Source organism: Pleurodeles waltl, chromosome 5 (assembly GCF_031143425.1).
Source record: "Pleurodeles waltl isolate 20211129_DDA chromosome 5, aPleWal1.hap1.20221129, whole genome shotgun sequence".
Lineage (NCBI taxonomy): Eukaryota > Metazoa > Chordata > Amphibia > Caudata > Salamandridae > Pleurodeles > Pleurodeles waltl.
Genome location: NC_090444.1, coordinates 1122261254 through 1122281201, shown reverse-complemented (window position 1 = coordinate 1122281201; position 19948 = coordinate 1122261254).

The window sequence follows — 19948 nt, the reverse complement described above, 5'->3', positions numbered from 1 at the left end:
CTTCTGTGTCTGTCGTGTCCGCCAACGGTAGCGGTATTGCATGCACTGAACATGTCTTTCTTCTGTCTCCCCCCCCCCTTTTTGTGGTCTCCCTGTACTTGGGTGCATTAGCATCATCAGGCGGAGGAGCAGTGGCACCGGAGCAGGAGGGAGCTGCATCCCACATGGCCCTGGAGGGCGACACTACGGACTCTGAATTCACCAGTGGGACGGAGGGCGAGGGGAGCTCCACGGCAGGGACAGGAGGTGACACCAGCGAGAGAGACTCCTCCTCTGATGGGAGCTCCCTTGCGGTGGCAGCCCCATCTGTGCCCCCTGCATCTACAGGTACAGTCGCCACCCCCCCTACCAGCACCGCCCTCCCAGCAGCCCCTCAGCCTTTGCCTGTGCCTGCTCACCCAAGAGGGTGGACATTACCTTCACCCAAGGCACCTCAGGCCCTGCCCCTGTCACCCTGCTGCCCTCAGTGAGGAGGAAATTGACCTCCTCAGGTCCCTCACTGTTGGGCAGTCTACGATTTTGAATGCCATCCACGGTGTAGAGAGGCAGTTGCAACAAACCAATGCATTCCTGGAGGGCATTCCCTCTGGTCAAGCAGCCCTTCAGCGAGCTTTTCAGACTCTGGCCTCAGCACTGATGGCAGCCATTGTCCCTGTCTCTGGCCTCCCCCCTCCAACTTCCTCCACCCAGACCCACACCCCTCTACCTCAGCCTATCCCAAGCACACCATCAGACCAGCATGCACACACCTCAACACACAAGGGAAGCTCTGGCAAACATAAGCTCCACACATCCCACAGGCACTCATGCACTACATCCTCAGCCACTACGTCCATCACCAACATACCCACCACCACACCCCGCTCACGTGCAGTCAACACCCCCACTATCATTCACACATCCCCTATGTCCTCTCCCACTGTGTCTGTGAGCCACCTCCCAAGGTACACAAACGCAGCCACACACCCACCCAACAGCCATCCACCTAACGACAGCCTCCAGCCCATGCACCTTCACCCAAAGTCACCAAACGTACACCGCCTACAACCACTACCTCTTCCTCTACTCCCAAACCCCCTCCAACTACCCGTCCCAGTGTTCCTAAGAAACTTTTCCTGGCCAGCCTTGACCTCTTTCCTTCACCTCCCCCACCCGGTCAGTCTCCTAGGGCCCGACTCTCCAGGTCCCAACCTTGCACCTCAGCCCTAACATCGGCGGGACCAGTGGTGCCAGTAGTCACCGGATTATGGAGTGCACCAGGCAGCAGGGCAGGCAGTGTGGCAAGGGGCCAGAGCACGGACAGTCCCCCACCTGTCAAGCATAAAAAGTTGGACAGTGCCCGGCGGGAGGGGGGAAAGAAACCAGCCACCAAAGCCGCTCCCAGGGGTGCAGTTGGGAGTGTGGAGACAGCTGCGACACCATCCAAGGGGGGAAAGGGGCACAGTAAAACCGGCAAGTCTGGGAAGATCAGCATGGCGGACAAGACCGCCACCAGCCCCACTGCCCAGGAAGTGACCGCCAGCAGCAGCCCCGCTGCCCAGGAAGCAACCGCCAGCAGCCCCGCTGCCACAGACAGGACCGCCAGCAGCCACACTGTCCAGGAAGCAACCGCCAGCAGCAGCCCCGCTGCCACAGACAGGACCGACAGCAGCCACACTGCCCAGGAAGCGACCGCCAGCAGCAGCCCCGCTGGCACAGACAGGACCACCAGAAGCCACACTGCCCAGGAAGCAACCACCAGCAGCAGCCCGGCTGCCCAGGAAGCGACCGCCAGCAGCCCTGCTGCCACAGACAGGACCGCCAGCAGCCACACTGCCCAGGAAGTGACCGCCAGCAGCCCTGCTGCCACAGACAAGACCTCCAGCAGCTGAACCGCTGCCCAGGACACTGCCGCCAGCAGCCCCGCATGGCAGAACAAGACCGCTAGCAGCTGAACCGCTGCCCAGGACACTGCCGCCAGCAGCCCCGCAGGGCAGAACAAGACCGCCAGCAGCTGAACCGCTGTCCAGGACACCGCCGCCACAAGCACCGCTGCCAAGGACACCGCCACATGCACCGCTGCCCAGGACACCGCCGCCACAAGCACCGTTGCCAAGGACAGCGCCACAAGCACCGCTGCCCAGGACACCACCACCACCAGCCCCGCAGGCCAGTCAGCGCAAATGATGCCGACGCCACTGAGTCCGCCATGGGCAGAATGAAGCACTCTGGGCACAAGGCCCCGTCCGAAACCAGTGGAGAGATACATCCACTACAACAGTCCTTTGCAGGATGAAGCACTCTGGGCACAAGGCCCCCTCCAGAACCAGTGGAGAGATACATCCACTACCTCTGTCCTTGGCAGGATGAAGCACTCTGGGCACAAGGCCCCCTCCAGAACGAGTGGAGAGATACATCCACTACCTCAGTCCTTGGCAGGATGAAGTACTCTGGGCACAAGGCCCCCTCCAGAACCAGTGGAGAGATACATCCGCTACCTCAGTCCTTGGCAGGATGAAGCACTCTGGGCACAAGGCCCCCTCCAGAACCAGTGGTAACTGTTATCCACTTGAGAGACTGTGGCTTTGCACTCCCCAGGATTGAACAGTAGGCAAACCACCCACTGTGGAGACTTGAGAGACTGTGGCTTTGCACTCCCCAGGATTGAACAGTGGGCAAACCACCCACTTGGGAGACTTGAGAGACTGTGGCTTTGCACTCCCTAGGATACATCAATGGGCATGGAGCCGTCGGCGTTCGTGCTCTTGGTAGAGGAGCAGGAAGATAAAGGCTGGCAGAATTTGGAGCTCCGGTTCCATGGCGTCCTGGTTCCTTGTGGGGTGTGTAGAGGTGAGCGTTTTCCCTTCGAAGCCCTGTTTCCGCTGTATTTTTGTTCACGGTGAATCTGCCCCGAAAAGGTGGCGGATTGGTGGGTTGTAATACTGTTGGCAGTACATTGTCCTCTACCAGTCTGTTGGCGGTTCCCGCCTCGCTGTTTGTTTGTACCGCCGTGACAGTCAGAGTGTTAAAGTGGCTGTCTATGTTGGCGGTTGCCGCCACGGTCGTAATTCAATTTTTTTTACCGCCGGCCTGTTGACGGTTTTACCGCCGCTTTAACACCGACCGCCAAGGTTGTAATGAACGCCTATGTCTTTATACGTAAAGTGTCCACAAATTTTTTGGGGAGAAGATGAGTGCTCAAAATGATTATATTTTATATGAAAACATGTCGCAATATAACTGTGCAATAATTTGAAACCCTTTGACAGTTTTTTTATGGGCGATAGCGTTTTCACTTATAACACATATAATAAAGCAGCGGATTAGATGGAAAGACTTTGGCGGTCATTCCAACCCTGGCGGTGGGTGATAAAGCGGCGGCCAACCCGCCAACAGGCAGGCGGTCAAAAAAATTGAATTCTGACCCTGGCGGGAACCGCCAACACACAGCCCGCCACTTTAACACTCCGACCGCCACGGCGGGACAGACAAACAACGCGGCGGTCACCGCCAACAGGCAGGCGGCAGACAATGTACCTCCCACAGTATCACAACTCACCAATCCGCCACCATTTCCGGGGCGGGAGCCCCGCCAATAAAAACACGGCGGAAACAGACTACGAACGGGAAAACGCTCACCTCTATACACTCCATGAGGACGGAGGACAGCATGGAACCCGAATTAAACATCCTACCAGCTCTTGTCTACCTGCTCATCTACCACGAGTACGAACTCCGGCGCAGAAGACAACGGTGAGTACTGCACCTACGACACAGGGGAGGGGGGAGGACGAAAGGTTACGGGCACACACATACGCCCCCTCCCCCCAACTATCAACATACCAATGCAGAGCAACAACTGAGTGACACCCCCCAAACCCCCCTGAAAAATGCAAAGACATAATAAAATGTTAATTTAAATTTATGTATAAATTAGGTTCATTGAAGTCATGGAAATTTATCGTTATGAAAATCAAAGCAAAAATCATGAACAGTGCTAAAGCCTTGTACATAGTCAATAAGTCCTGCTCAGTGTGTCAAATATCCACAGTCCGTGGGCCAATGTCTACCAAACACATGGGCAAAGCCCACACAGGAGACCTGAGTCCGTTGGAGAGAACACTGCTGGGGCATCAGATGACAAAACTACAGGCACCTCAGGGGGAAGGGAAGGGGGGGCACCTCAGCCACAGGAGTCCACGACGCCAGAACCACGAAGGGGCCACCATGCCCACTGTGCCATCCTGGGGAGTGCAAAGCCACAGTCCATCGGGTGGATTACAGACTCCACTGGTCATGGAGGAGGCAGGGTGCCCAGAGTGCAGCGTCAACACTAGCTCGACACAGAACCGGCACTGTCAATGGGCCAGCGGTGCTTGACAGGAAGGGCCCAGCGGAGCGGTGCTTGACAGGAAGGGCCCAGCGGAGCGGTGCTTGAGACGGCGGGGCCCAGCAGAGCGGTGCTTGACAGGAAGAGCCCAACGGAGCGGTGCTTGACAGGAAGGGCCCAGCGGAGCGGTGCTTGACAGGAAGGGCCCAGCGGAGCGGTGCTTGACAGGAAGGGCCCAGCGGAGCGGTGCTTGACAGGAAGGGCCCAACGGAGCGGTGCTTGACAGGAAGGGCCCAGCGGAGCGGTGCTTGAGACGGCAGGGCCCAGCGGAGCGGTGCTTGACAGGAAGAGCCCAGCGGAGCGGTGCTTGACAGGAAGGGCCCAGCGGAGCGGTGCTTGACAGGAAGGGCCCAGCGGAGCGGTGCTTGACAGGAAGGGCCCAGCGGAGTGGTGCTTGAGACGGCGGGGCCCAGCGGAGCGGTGCTTGACAGGAAGGGCCCAGCGGAGCGGTGCTTGAGACGGCGGGGCCCTGTTCAGCGGTGCCTGTCTTCACGGCGGGGCCCTGTTCAGCGGTGCCTTTCTTCACAGCGGGGCCCTGTTCAGCAGTGCCTGTCTTCACGGTGGGGCCCTGTTCAGCGGTGCCTGTCTTCACGGCGGGGCCCTGTTCAGCGGTGCCTGTCTTCACGGCGGGGCCCTGTTCAGCGGGGCCTTTCTTCTCGGCGGGGCCCTGTTCAGCGGTGCCTTTCTTCACGGCGGGGCCCTGTTCAGCGGTGCCTGTCTTCACGCTGGGGCCCTGTTCAGCGGTGCCTTTCTTCTCGGCGGGGCCCTGTTCAGCGGTGCCTTTCTTCTCGGCGGGGCCCTGTTCAGCGGTGCCTGTCTTCACGGCGGGGCCCTGTTCATCGGTGCCTGTCTTCACGGCCGGGCCCTGTTCAGCGGTGCCTTTCTTCTCGGCGGGGCCCTGTTCAGCGGTGCCTGTCTTCACGGCGGGGCCCTGTTCAGCGGTGCCTTTCTTCTCGGCGGGGCCCTGTTCAGCGGTGCCTTTCTTCTCGGCTGGGCCCTGTTCAGCGGTGCCTTTCTTCTCGGCGGAGCCCTGTTCAGCGGTGCCTTTCTTCTCTATCAAGGGAGCCTGACCTGGCCAGGACTCCCTGCTTACTCGCCCTCCGACCGTGCAGTTGCTGGACCCTCCTGTGACGGAGTCCTGGGCCCGTGGGTGTCCTCCGTCACACCCGGGATGGGGCTTGTGGGGCCCTCCTGGTCCGCGCACCTGCTGGCTGACTTCTGCGCCCTGCTGCCCTTGCCCTCCTTCGATGAGGCTCTCTGGCCCTTGCCTTCCCTTGATGTTGTGGCAGGTGACGGGCCACGACTTTGCTCCTTGGGGGTAGCCGTGTCAGCCTTCTCATGGCGGCCCTTGGTTTTACGGGTTCTCTTTCCAGGGGGGGGGCTGGCTGTCCCCTTGCTGCTGGCCGATGTATCTGTGCTGGGAAAGGGTGGACTCCAAAACCCGTGCACAATGTTCAGACTTGATCCAGGGCTGGTGGTGGCTGAGGTGCTCTTCGGACTCTTACCAGATGGAGGGGGTGGGTCAGGTGGTGCAAAGAGGTCAAGTTTGGAGAGGAAAAGTTTTTTAGGAGCAATGGGAAGGGTAGGTGCAGTGGGTATGGGAGTGGAGGGAGAGGATGTGGTTGTAGGAGAGTCAGGTGTGCTGTCTATGGGTGCAGGTGCTTGTGACGTAGGCTGTCGTGTGGTGGTTGGCTGTTGTGTGGGTGGCTGCCTGTGTTTGTGTGTTTTGGAAGAGGGGGTGACAGACACAGTGAGAGAAGACACAGGGGACATGTAAATGGCAGTGGGGGTTGTGACTGCACGTGTGCGGACTGTACTGGAGGGTGTGGTGGTGATGGAAGTACTGGCTGATGGTGGTGTGCATGCAGGTGTGAGTGGAGACGTGACAAGGAGGGAGGAGGGAGACGAGGAGGAGGGGGACACAGAGGTGGTAGTGACTGTTGGCATGGCTGCATCTGGATGTTGCTTGGGTGAATGCTTGTGGGATCTGTGGTGCTTATGTCTGGATGAGCTGCCCTTGGGTGTTGAGGTGTGTGCAGGCTGGTCTGATGGTGTGGATGGGATAGGCTGAGGAACAGGAGACTGGGAGACGGTGGAGGCAGTTAGAAGAGGGAGGCTGGAAACATGGACAATGGCTGCAGTCAGTGCTGAGGCCAGAGCATTGAACGATCGTTGATGGGCATCTTGACCCGAATGAATGCCCTCCAGGTATGCATTGCTCCAATGCACCTCCCTCTGTACCCCCTGGATGGCATTCAAAAGGGTAGACTGCCCAACAATGATGGTCTGTAGGAGGTCAATGACCTCCTCACTGAGGGCAGCAGGGGTAACTGGGGCAGGGTCTGAGGGGCCTGGGGCGAAGGAGATGCCCGCCTTCTTGGGCGAGCGGGCACGGATCGAAGGATGAGGGGCTGCTGGGAGGGCGGAGCTGGTGCGCTGGGTGGCGGCTGTACCTGTTGAGGCGGGGGGCACGGATGTTGCCGCCACCGCTAGGGAGCTCCCTTCCGAGGACGTGTCAGTGTCGCTGGTGTCACCACGGGTCCCCGTTGTGGAGCTCCCCTCGCCCTCCGTATCACTGGTGACCTCGGTGTCTGTAGCATGGCCCACCGGGGCCTTGTGAGTTGCAGCTCCCTCGTGCTCCGATGCCAATTCTCCTCCGCCTGATGATGCTAATGCACACATGCACAAGAAGATAAAGAAAAAGGGTGGGGGGAGAAATAAAGACAGGTTGAGTGCATGCATTGTCAACACCGTTGTCGGAGAGGACAGACACAGGAGCCTCCAGCACTACGCTGCGCAATCGGGGTACACTACTCAGTACTTGTGACTAGGCCTACAGGTCTATGGACAACAAATGCACACATGGGTGATGCTGGACCATGGATTGCTGTACTTGGCACCCTACAGAGGTGGGGGCCGGGGGCACAGGGCCATGCCTAAAGGAGGGGACTACACTACAGAAAGCGCCCTGGCCTAATGTCACCCACAGCCCTCCTCCCCCACCCAGACACCTCCACTGCTCGTAAAGATAGCAGAATGTGCTGGTACTCACCCCCTTGTGTCTGCTGTGATGTCCTCACGTGCCCATCCAAATCGGGGTAGGCCACCGCCAGGATCCGGGACATCAGGGGGGTCAAGGTACGACTGGCACCCCTCCTACGTTGGGAGGCCATCCCCAGCAGTGACTCGGCTGTCTTCCTGGTCCCGTGGCGGATGTCCTCCCACCTCTTTCGGCAGTGGGTGCCCCGTCTGTTGTGGACCCCCAGGGCCCGGACTTCCTTGGCGATGGCACGCCAAATGTCGACTTTCTGATGGGCGCTGACCTATTTCACATGTACAGGGTGGGAAAGGAAATTTCAAAACATTTCTGCATGTTAGATGTGATTGCCCCCCCTCCCCAACCCTGCCATGTGGCACATGCTCTCATCTGTCGTGCCTTGCACTCCTCATTCGCTCCCCACCCCACCATCTTACATCCACCATACACAACCCAGGCATAGCCCATTCAACATGCACCCAGTGTACTTACCTGTTGGTCTGGAGGACCGTAGAGTAGCGCATACTGGGGCAGGACCCCATCCACAAGTTTCTCCAACTCTTCTGAAGTGAAGGCAGGGGCCCTTTCCCCAGTCGCAGCAGCCATTGTCTCTTCCAGACCGAGGTCACAGCAGCACTTGCAGTATAGGTCCTCTCCTGTGGATGATCAGGTCTCGAGTGATTAAGCAGATAGAAAATGGCGGTCACGCCCGCGGCGGTGCGTACCGCCGCGGTGCGTACCGCGACCGCCGGCGCACATCGTCATTGGCTCCTGAGACCCATAGGGTGCAATGTTAACCAATGCGCCTTCGCCCCCCGGTCTTCGACCGCCTACCGCCACGGTGTGCCACGCCAGCGCGTTGACCTCACATCCCACTGTCACACTTCTCAGGTCAGGCAGCCGCCTTTACAAGGGCCCACATGGCTTAATTGCTACTGCGTCACACAGGCCTAGGCCTTGCATTGCCACCCATACAATCCTTTCAATGCATAGCAATTCGTGTACTGTGCAAGCTGGGTGACCGTACCTGTGGGTTGCTTGACTCTGTACTCCATGTTGTCCTTCCTAGGCACCGTCCGCTGGGACTTGCGAGGAGAAGGATGAATCCTCCCGTGTACCGACCGCTGGTGGACCTGTCGACAATGGAAGAACGACATATTATACTTCGATACCGACTTGACCGAGCCACTATACATGAACTGTGTGCCCAGCTGGAGCCAGACCTGATGTCCCCCATCCGCCAACCCACAGGAATTCCCCCTCTAGTGCAGCTTCTGTCAGTACTCCATTTTTTGGCAAGTGGGTCTTTTCAGACAACAGTGGCCATGTCATCAGGGATGTCTCAGCCTATGTTTTCTAAGGTTTTGTCCAGAGTGTTGTCTGCCCTGATAAAATACATGCGGAGCTACATTGTTTTCCCTGAGGAGGGTGATTTGGCCACTGTGAAGGGTGATTTCTATGCCCTTGGACATATCCCCAACATCATTGGTGCCATTGATGGGACCCATGTGGCTTTAGTACCCCCAAAAGACAATGAGCAGGTGTACAGAAATAGAAAAAGTTACCATTCGATGAATGTCCAGGTGGTCTGTTTGGCTGACCAGTACATCTCCAATCTAAATGCCAAGTTCCCTGGGTCAGTGCATGACGCGTATGTCATGCGAAATAGCAGCATCCCTTATGTGATGGAACAGCTACAGAGACACCGTGTGTGGCTAATAGGTGACTCTGGTTACCCCAACCTGCCTTGGCTATTGACCCCAGTGAGGAATCCCCAGACCAGGGCAGAGGAACGGTACAATGAGGCACATGGGCGAACTAGGAGGATTATAGAACGGACCTTCGGGGTCCTGAAGGCCAGGTTTAGGTGCCTGCATATGACAGGTGGATCCCTAATGTACTCACCAAAGAAGGTGTGTCATATCATCGTGGCCTGCTGTATGCTTCACAATCTTGCATTGCGACGCCAGGTGCCTTTCCTGCAGGAGGATGGTCCAGATGGTGGTGTTGTAGCAGCTGCGGAGCCTGTGGAGAGTGAAGAGGAGGAAGACGATGGGGACGACACGGACAACAAGGACACAGTTATACAACAGTATTTTCAGTAGCACACAGGTAAGAATCACCCACGCCATTTTACATTTACTTCTGGCCTCCTGCATCTCTACTTTCTGTGTTTCCCCCCAGTTCCTTTTAACTGATTTTTGTCTTTCCATTCCCTTTTCAGAGCTGTATGACCCACAGCGTGACTTCTGCTTTGTTTGCCCATGGACTAATGCTTATTGACATTGGTATGTTGTCATCACAATGTAACTGAACATTATTGCACCGTTATGTGTAATACATTTGTAACTAATACAAGCAGACTCCTGATTTTTGAAGTGCAATTGGTGATTTATTTTAAGTGCTGCAGACAGGTCCATGATAGTAAAACGGTGATGGGTGGGGGTGGAGTAATGTCCATGGCAGAGTCAAGTTCTCAGTCTCACAGATGCACAGTCCATATGCCTGTGGAAGGATGGAGCAGGGGCTGTTTGAGGTTTGACAGGGTGACAATGTGGGACAGTGGGATGACATCAGGGGGTATCTTATGCTGTCGGGGGTCTTGGCATCCTACTCTGTCTTCTTGTGTGATCTCAGGTTCCGCTTGCGGGGTGGTTGATCTTCAGCAGGAGGTGGGTTCTGGTGGCCCGTCGTTGTGTGGGGGCCTCCTGTCCACTAGCGCCGGCGGAGGCGCCGGCGGAGGTGGTAGGCTGTTCGTGGTCCGGGCTAGTGACAGGGGCCCTTTGGGGTGCCACATGGTTCCGCAATGTGGTGACTATCTGGTTGAGGGCCAGGACGATGGTCCCCATTTCGGAACCGATGTTCCTGAGTTCGTCTCGGAACCCCATGTACCATTCCTCCTGCTGTGCCTGGATCTCCTGGAACCTGGCCAGTACCGTCGCCATCGTCTCCTGGGAGATGGTGGTGAGGGCCTCTTGGAGAGTGGGTTTCCTGGGCCGGTCCTCCCCCTCTCGCACAGCAGCCCTCCCAGTTCCCCTGTTTCCCCGGGCCTCTGTCCCCTGGACGGTGTGCCCACTACCACTGCCCCCAGGTCCCTGTTGTTGTTTGGGTGGTGGGTCAACCTGGGTGCCCTGTAGTGGCGGACACACCGCTGATTGACGCGTCCTGGAGACAGAGGCATGGGCCCGCTGGGTGGGAGCTGTGCTGGTATTCCCAGAGGGGGTTGGGTCTGCTGTGGCCTGTGTCTGTGTGTGGGGAACCGACTGTCCAGAGATGGTCCGGGCTGGTCATCAGGTTCCAGGTCGACAGAGCTGCTGTCATCCCTGGGGGCCTGTTCTGGGGGCGGGATGGACAAATCTGGACACTCCTGGCCGGTGTGTTGGCGTTCGGGCCCTGCAGGGGTAAAATAGTATGGTTATTGCTTCTGTGTGTGCCATGGCGTGCGATTTGTGGGTGCCCTTGTCCCCCAGTGCTGGCATTCCCTTGTGGGAGGAGTTGTGAGGGTGGTTTGGGGGGGTGATGGGTATGTGCAGTGGTCATGCTAAGGTGATGGGTGTCCATGGTTTGTGTTGGCATTCAGAGATTGGTGTTGTGTTGGGTGCGTTGTGCTGGTGAGACTTTGACAGGGAGGATGTGTGCTGGGGGGTTGGGGGTGAGGGTGGGGGTGTGGGTTGGCATGCTGGTGGTTGGGGGGGGTGAAGTAGTTGAGATTAGACTTACCAGAGTCCATTCCTCCGCCTACTCCAGCGAGGCCCTCAGGATGCAGGATGTTAAAGACCTCTTGCTCCCATGCTGTGAATTCGGGTGGAGTGGGTGGGGGTCCGCCGCCAGTCTTCTGCACAGCGATGTTGTGTCTTGTCACCATCGACCGCACCTTCCCCGGTAGGTCGTTCCAGCGCTTTCGGATGTCTTCCCGGTTTCTGGGATGCTGTCCCACAGCGTTGACCCTGTCGACGATCCTTTGCCATAGCTCCGCCTTCCTGGCTATTGTGGTGTGCTGCACCTGTGTGCCGAAGAGCTGGGGCTCTACCCTAATTATTTCCTCCACCACGACCCTGAGTTCTTGGTCCGAGAACCTGGGGTGTCTTTGGGGTGCCATGGGGTGGTGTGGATGAGGTGTGGGGTGGTGTTTGTGGTGATGTGAGTGGTGGTGTGTGGTGATGTGTGCGTGGATGTGGTGTGGGTGATGATGTTGGGTTCCTGTGTGTGTTGTGGTTTGCGTTCCCTGTGCTCTCTCTCTGTGTATTGCGCATTGTCTCAGAATTTCGATTTGGGGGGGTTTGTGGGTGATGTGGGTGTCTGTTTTATATGGTGATGGGTGTGTGGGAGTGGTGTGTGTATGTGTCTCAGGTGTGTGTATTTTGAATTGTCCAATGTGGCTGTGTTTTGTATGGGTGTGTGTATTTTGAGCGTGCCGGTGTGTACCGCCAATGGAATACCGCGGTTGAAAGACCGCCGCGTGGATTCGGGGGTCGTAATGGCATGGGCGTGTTTGTGTTTGTGTTGGCGTGACGGTGGAGGTTTGGTCATCTCCAGTTTATCGCTGACCGCTGATGAGGCGGCCTTCCGTGGATGTCGGGTTTTTGGCGGGTTGGCAGTTGTGAGTCAGAATGACCGTGGCGGTTTACCGTGGCCACGGCGGTAGAATGGCGGTCTTCTGACCGGCGGTAAGAGCCTTTTACTGCTGAGGTCAGAATGACCCCCTTTGTTTCCTCTTTTCGCAGACATGGATGGATCTCAAAATATGATACGGTGCAGCTGGTTCGATTAGTTTTTCTCACCGTTTTTTGCAATATATTAATCGCATTTCCCCTGTATGCGTTTCAGCTGGCACACTGACAAGAGTGCGTGTATATTTACCAGACGGATGGAATCAAGTTGTGTTGGAATTCGCAGCACAGCATCAGACTGTTGGGAAAGATTTTAAGACGACAGACTTACGGTAGGAGTTGTTTTGTTTTCTTGGGGGTCGGAGGGCGCCCACAGTATGCGAGACACCCATCCGTAGTCACAGGAGTTTTTCTCCCCTTCCCATTGATGGTGGTCCAGGCAGGATCTGTTTCTTTGATGGCTTTAGCCCGGCATATTGATTAACAGAGAATATCCAATATTCGACTTCTACGTTATCGTCGACTGTGTTGATTGATGTTTGCTTTGTGCTACGAAGGATTAAGTGAAGATATATGCTATCCCCTTCCCTTCCTTCTTATGCCTCCCTGTTTCTTGTCTAGACAGAGAGTTGCCTGAAGAGCCTCATTTGTTCTATATGTACTTTTCCAATTCATCTAGGAATTATTGCTTATTCAGCAATACATATATAGGTCAAGGTTATGGCTGAACGTAGGCTATTATGGGAGCGGGCGGCAGCAGAACTGTTTAATGATACCACCCGGGATCCTGACATTACTACATCAGTCACCGCAAGATCGCGTACAAGTAGTAATATTATTAAAGATTTGGAAAAAGCACGCATTTCGGAACTTAAAAAATGGTGGGAAATGGCATCACTCACCAGATATATGGAAAATGACAGGGTACCCAGAGGATAACGCATTTTGATAATACCCACGTAAGGTGACATGGATCCAGATTAATTAGAAGAATGGAGATCTCATACTGCTGCATGTTCCCGCAAACTAATGGGCACTCTTATCACACAAGCAAAAAGACGAATGGAGGCACAAATGGGCATTATAGAAACTTTGCTTAAAGAACTTGAGGGCATCCCTAACCAGCAGGGAGTTCCAGCATTATTGGAAAAAATGGAAGAATGAAATAAAATGAAGGACAATGAATAAAGACACATAAAGCTCACAAGTTTCACAGAAACAAACTGGACAATGAACATGGCAAAATGTATACTTTTGCATGGGAATACGACACATTGAGAATACAGGACAAAATGGAGATCAGAGAGAATGTGAATGCCCAGCATACAGATGTGAGCTCAGATCCTGGTTTCTCAGCTGATGAAGCACCACTCAACAAGTTGGATTTTTAAGGGGAGATGCGATTGATGCAAATGGCTACGACACATCCAAGGAGAAACAGAGGGCGAGGAGGCACAAGACGAGGCGGAGCCAGAGGAAAAAGTAATTAACATAAAAAATAAACCAGTCCAGCTCAACAAATCAGTTCTGGAAAGTTCCAACATTATCGTGAATATTTCAAAAACTGCTCTCACGTCAAATCCGCAACGCATATTAAATTTAGGATGAAGCTTCTGTCCCACCATATAGTGGGACTATGTCAAAACACATATTGAACTATATTATTATATATATATATATATATATATATATATATATATATATATATATATATATATAATTACGCCTTATAAAACATTTTTTAGCAAACCCACTGTCTCTGGGTCTAATGTGCAAATTGTCATTTCCATTAATGACTTAGTTATGGAAACCACAGATAATTTGACAACCTGTAACACTGAACATGATGATGGAGACATTTTACAAACAATGGGTTTCATCACCAATAGTACTGGCAATAGCATGATGAGACCCTCCAGTAGATTTAATCCCCAGTTACCAAGTGGCAATCTGATTGATTTATGTCACGAACTCACAGTGGGGGATATAGACAAATTCCGTATGAACTACAAAATTAACAACATCAAATCTCAAAGAAATTTTTCCAGCAACTTTACTGCAAGCGATTGAAAAGATTTGAATTCCCTAAAAGCTAATAACTCCATAATCATCAAACCCTCTGACAAAGGTGGCAACATTGTCATTATGGAAACGGATGACTATATACAGGAAGCCCAACGACAATTAAACAACAAGTGTCATTATGAGAAGCTGGGTACTAATCTCACTGGACAATACCAAAAGATATATCATGATTTGCTGGAACAATGGCTTAGTGAAAATTTGATTGATCTAAATGAATATCTGTATCTAAAAACTGATTTTCCAAAAAAAACCTGCATTTACTTCCTGCCCAAAATTCATAAAAATGCACACCACCCCCCAGGGCGACCTATTGTAAGCATGAATTTGTCTTTGCTGGTAAAAACTTCGAGATATCTGGATCTATTCCTATGTCCTTATGTCACCAAATTACCATCATACTTATTTGACACTAATGATTTCTTAACCAAATATCACAATATTCAGTGGCAGAAGAGCTGCTTAATGGTAACGATGGATGTTGCCTCGCTTTATACATTGATAAAGCATGAGTTTGGTACTGAGGCATGTAGATATTTTCTTAAAACCGGTACCCTAGAATTTTTACAACAAGGTGAGATGCTGATATTCATGTTATCATTTTGCCTGGCGCATAATGTTTTTATATTCAACAACAAATTCTATCTCCAAAAGCAGGTTACAACCATGGGTGCTTCCTTTGCTCCCACATATACTAATCTCTATATGGGATGGTGGGAGAAGGAGATAGCATGGTCAGAGGTATACAGTAGGTTCATGGACAAGGTAGTACTATGGTTACATGCATTACATTGATGACCTGTTTTGGATCTGGGATGGGGAAGAAGAATTGTTATTGGAATATATTGAATTGCTCAATAACAATCAGCTTAACATTCACCTTGAAACAGTCTGCAGTAGAGAGTCCATCGAGTTTTTGGATGTCCAACTATTCATTAAAAATGATATATTGTATTGATGACTACGGTCTATCGTAAATCGACAGCTTGCAATTCTATATTGCATGGTAATAGTGGCCATCCAAAAGCTCTTAAGTGGAGCATACCCTACAGTCAATTCCTGCAGGCATGCAGTATATGTTCTGATGGTGAGGGTTTTGAAACAGTCATGGAGGATATGGTCCAGAGATTTTTAAGGAGGGGATATCCCTACAAAACCCTCATTGATGCCTGTAACAGGGTCAGAAGTAAAAGTAGAGATGAGTTACTTTTTAAGAATAAAACTCAGTTGGATAGCTCCGACACAGGTCAATCATCGCCCCCCAGACTGTTTCTAGAATTTAATCAACAACACAACACTTTAAGAGATATCTTACAACGTAATTGGCACATTCTACAACAAGACCCGGAGATAAAGAATAAGATTGGTCAACATCCCCAGATTACTTTTCGTAAAACCAATTCTTTGGGAGATTATTTGACGAGGAGTCTTTTTGCTCCAAAAGATAACAGGTCATGGATGTCCAAGAAAAGTTTTGGTTTCTTCAAATGTAGCCATTGTAAGGCCTGCAACTGTGCACGTAACACACAAGACTATTTGACATTTGATGGAAGAAAATGTGATATTAAGGAAAGAATCACATGTGATACTCAATATGTTGTATATGTCATCGAATGTGGTTGTAATAAGAAATATATTGGCAGTACCATCCATAAACTTAAAATAAGATTTTTACAGCATTTGAGAGCCATCAAGACAGAACATATCCTTTGGCTAAACATTTTTGGGAAGTACATGGAGGTGATTGCAGTACATTTGGGGGCATATTTATACTCCGTCTGCACAGATTGTGCGTCAAAAATTTTGACGCACAATCAGCGCAAATGTTGCCCCGTATTTAAACTTTGACTCCCGAGCCCGCGGATGACAAAATTCCGGCGTGTGCGTAATTTTTTGGATGCGGCAACCCGCCTTGCGTTTATTATTTGCAAGGTAGGCGTTCCCGTCCAAAAAATGGCTTAAACGGCCGTGCGTCGTATTTATGCTTTCGGGCAAAAATGACGCACAGCCGGGAGGCGGAGCCAGAAAATGACCCACAGCCCGATTTGCGTCAAAATTTAACACCTGGGTCAGGGCAGGCATTAAAATGGGGCAAACACACCTGTATTTAATCAGAACACACAGAACAAACAGCAGAGCAGCAGAGCAGCAACAGGGAGCCATGGAGGTGATTCTAATCCAGCATGCACGCAGAGCCCAGCAGCAACAACAGCAGCTACAACAACACCAGCAGGGTTCCCAAAGGCAGCGCAGAAGGCAGGAGAGGATATTCCGCCCAAGAACAACCCTTCAGGGCCTCAGGGAACACAATATCATACAGGGGTACCGGTTGAACTGGCAGGCCATTCAGCAGCTGCTGCGAAACATTGAACAGCAGTTGGCCCCCACTTTGGTGATACCCCGCACCGTCCCAACAGAAACAAATCTGCTTGCCGTACTTCACATGCTGGCAAGTGGCTCTTTCCAAACAACTGGTGCCCTTGTTGGTGGAATATCACAACCATCATTCTCCGCCTTTTGCCCAAAGTACTGGATGCCATCATTCGACTGACACCCCACCACATCTGCTTCCCTAACACACTGCAGAAGCAGCAGGAAACAAAATAGGGGTTCTACGCAATCAGTGGCTTCCCACACGTCCTTGGTGCAATCGACTGCACACATGTAGGCCTTGTGCCACCTGCTGCAACTGAACACCTCCACCGCAACAGGAAGCACACACATTCCATCAACGTGCAGGCCATAGTCGATCACCAGGGATTGATCAGCAACATTGTGGCTAAATATCCTGGGAGTGTACATGACTCATACATCTTCCGTCACTGCACCATCAATGAACACTTCCAGGATGGATGGTATGGCAATGGACTACTTGTTGGTAAGTACAAAAACCTACTTATATACACACTGCACAGCAACCCACTACGACACACAACACATACACCACAACAGCAACATGTGAACAGGAACACACTGAGGTCGTGACATCACTAGCCATGTTTCTTAAGTCACCATTGAACCTGTCACACATTGGAAATTACTGTACAGCCTAATGTGAAGACGTCAATGAGTGTGGTTGCCTAAATGTCACCTTGAAAATTGTAAGTGTCCCAATGACCTTTACATTAATACATTGCATAAGTTTCAAGGTATGGGATGTCCACGGTACTTTGATATGAACGTGTTAACAACACTTTCAATTTTAACTGTGCATGGAACTATCATCTTACCCCCAGTGAAGACACACAGACACCTGTATCACAAGTCACAATGCTAAGGAGGGCACACTGTACTGCAAATCCCAAAACATACTGCTGACAAACGGTTAGCAGACAAACACTTGTTCAGCCAAGGAAACAACACAATGCAGATGGTACAGCCTACAAGCATAGGATGTCACATTAGTACGCAAAAGAGTCACAGACAACACAAGACAACTACTGCCATTAAAGGTCTATTCAATAGTGCCAGCTACATCAACATGATCCCATTCATTTTCTCTTGCAGCTGATCAGGGGTTGGGCATCCAGCCATGGATTATAACACCATTTGGCAACCCAAGTACAGCTGCAGAGCGTGCATACAAAGAGGCCCATAGGAGGACACGCAGCATTGTCGAGTGGACCTTCGGCATCCTCAAGTCAAGGTTCCGCTGCCTCGATATCACTGGTGGTAGCCTCCTATATTCCCCCGAGATGGTCTGTAGGATCATCCTCACATGTGCAATATTGCACAACATTTGTATCAGAAGAAACATTCCCCTCCTGGAACCAGAGCCACACATGCCTGAAGAGGAGGAAGAGGAGGATGCTGGCCTGCAACAGGAGGGGGTACTACAGAACACAGCTGCTGGTATATGCAGGCGGCAACAGATTGTAAATAATTTCTTCTGAATATGATCACCTTCACCACTTTAGTTAACTAATTTAAATAAACACCTATTCTAATCACCATATCATGGTCTGGCTATTAATTTTTGCACACCTTCATCTCTACTTATCAGAATAGGAGTGTTGCCTCATGGAGCATTGCTGAGATACTGAGTAGGACACAGAACATCCCAGAGCTAATGTGATCCCTAACATACAATGGTCACATACACACACACTCTTAATGACATATATCATGTACATATCTCCTTTGAAGGCCAATAGCAGAGGACCACAACTATTTCACACATACATGTTGAAATCAAGGTCCAACGTAGCATGTGGCACACAACTATGACACCATCACTCAATAAGGGGAAAACAAGCCTCATACATGAGGCAGTCAATGTGCTTTGGTATCACTAACAGGAATGTCTGACAAGACCCTTGACAGCAGTTAGTCCAACTGCATCCAATATTTGCAAGGACTATCTGTGACTAGAGTTCCATAGAAGCAGAACATAGACAGCACAAGTGCCACTCATATGACATGCATTGCGCACATGACATTTCATGCACATGTCAGCCCATTTCCTAACTCCTGACACACCCATGCACCTGGTCACAACCCACCTGTCGGAAGAGGTCCCTGGAATACAAAGATGTGTACCCTGATAATACCTCCTCTACACACACAGACCAACATTAGCAAACCAGTGTGCTACACCTTTTCTTAAGGTATGCCATTGTCATATAACATCTGACTGAATGGACGTCAGGTCAATTTATACACTGTATTCTAGTTTCAAAGCCCTGTTAACACATGTAGATTGCTTCCCCTTGTGAAAATGTCTGTTGGCCCTTAGAATGCAAGTCTCACCTACAGGACTGGTGAGAAACAGATGCAGCCCACACCTGTGATCACCTCCATGCACACCACCCATTTAAAAAAGCACTGCCGCTGATGATGCCTGGAACAGCATAGGAGTTGCCATTATGTCAAATACACCGTCAACCATTGATACTAATTAAGCCGTGTAACAAAGCCCTTGGGTTAATTTGTCACCTTCAAAAACACAGGACGTACACAGTTTGACATGTCAACTGTCTAGTTTGTTCTCCTAACAGTCTCAATCAGACCACTGATTATGTAACTTGTCCAGTAGCTGGCTCCTGAATCACCTTGCATTCTGTCAGCCTGACTGGCAACTGTCTGTGTGTCACACTAAAGTATCCCTGTGTCTACATATTTACCACACATGCGTAAGAAAACCTCCCATTCATCAGGGGGCATTGGGCATGGGCTTCTTCCATGCATACACAAATACATTGTATAGCATCATCTGCCTTTTAACTGTACGATTTGAGTTACATCCTCTTGGAAATGCAAAATTCATGGTCCATCCCTTGTCTGGGTTGCATATATGCATGAATGACAAAGTGTGACAGTGTCCCAGGGTCATAGGCAGGGATTGGGTACGGGGCTTTCAGCACAACCAGCAACCTCTGATAATGTACATGAATAATACACAAATGTCAGAACCAGGACAGTTCACACACAGCATCACAGTGCGCACAACATAGTGATGGGCCATGTGTGGTGAATAGCTGTGAGAATAAACAGCATAGAGGCTATGATGTTCCCAGATGCAGTGGGAAGTGCAGATGCCAACCTGTGTACAAATGTTGTAATGACACCTGCCGGAAAATGACAATTGAGACATTATCTCACTCAGCACACCAAGGTTGCCCTGTTGACTGTCTCATTACACGTCTTTAGTGACAGGGTGGGACCATCCACATGTTGATTCACATGTCCACATCTACTTTACTCACATTGATCAACAAAGGATACTCAGGGCCATATTTATACTTTTTGACGCAAAGCTACGCCGGCGCAGTTTTGCGTCAAAAGAATTACCGCCGGCTAACGCCATTTCGATGCGCCGTGCGGGCGTCAAATTTATACTTTGACGCACTG